The following is a 999-nucleotide window of genomic DNA, read 5'->3' on the forward strand; positions in this document are numbered from 1 at the left end:
TTTTTACCAATTATCCAAATAATGTTTAATCCTAGAAAGCTATTATTATCAGAGGACACGTGAGCATAACGGTTAGCAGATCAATGAATGAGAGGGCAGCATTACCAGAGTTGCCCATTTACCACACCATGTTACAGCACAGTAGGGCTATTGCAAACAAACAATACTGTACTATATAGATGTTTCCTGTCAGCTCGATTTTTGAGTGGACTTTGCTGTTCCGATGAGCATTAACGGTATATGAGTGGAGCACTCACATGGGCCGTGAGCTACTGAGCGGAGCACACACGCATAGAGCGGGATAATACGCAGAGCGTCACACCACGTGAAAGTGAATCCTGATCGGTGAACAAATTTCCGGCAGCCGGAATTTCAGTGCATCTCTAATTATTCGCGACATCAGAAATGGATATTATATAATAGCTGCTTTTTTGAACATTTTAGCAATTTAAAAATATTAAAAAGACGGCACCCCGGTTGGAAAACACTGGGTTAGCCAATCATAACAGATAATAAACTGATAATTCAGATGGTTTTGATCAGAGCCCGACCGATATATCGTTTTGCCGATATGACATTTTTTTTTACAGAACATATAACGCAGATAAAATGCTTGAAATGGTGTAATTACATTGTTTGTCCAGCAGAGCGCGCTCCATTGTTTGCTACTGGCGACCTGGATGAAACGCTTTAAAGCTTAAGTCTATGGAAAACCATTGAAACTTTGAACGGCCCTATCTCCGTAATGGCGTGGCGATTCCGCACCAAATTCGGGGTATCCCTTCAGCTTGAGGAACCCTCTCGAACACGAATCGAGTGTACGTCTGTCTAGAGGCCCTCTTTCGAATGAGACCACCGCCGTGTCGATAGCCCCCGGGGTTCGGGAGTTTTGATTGGTTAAATTCGCGTTCCTGCGCCGACCGATCTAGCGATCCCGGGGGGCTACCGACGCGCGGAGGGGGGCGTTCGAGAGGGCTCCTCGAGCTGAAGGGATCCCCC

The 999-nt window shown here is 45.7% G+C and overlaps 1 protein-coding gene across 1 annotated transcript in view; it reads right to left on the reverse strand.

Annotated features, from left to right (window-relative positions):
- Positions 1 to 999, reverse strand: part of LOC107562720 (pre-mRNA-splicing factor CWC22 homolog) — a 13966-nt gene that overhangs the window by 10554 nt on the left and 2413 nt on the right. The window lies entirely within an intron of this gene.

This window comes from Sinocyclocheilus grahami, unplaced genomic scaffold, assembly GCF_001515645.1.
Source record: "Sinocyclocheilus grahami isolate Dianchi unplaced genomic scaffold, SAMN03320097.WGS_v1.1 scaffold834.1, whole genome shotgun sequence".
Taxonomy (NCBI): domain Eukaryota; kingdom Metazoa; phylum Chordata; class Actinopteri; order Cypriniformes; family Cyprinidae; genus Sinocyclocheilus; species Sinocyclocheilus grahami.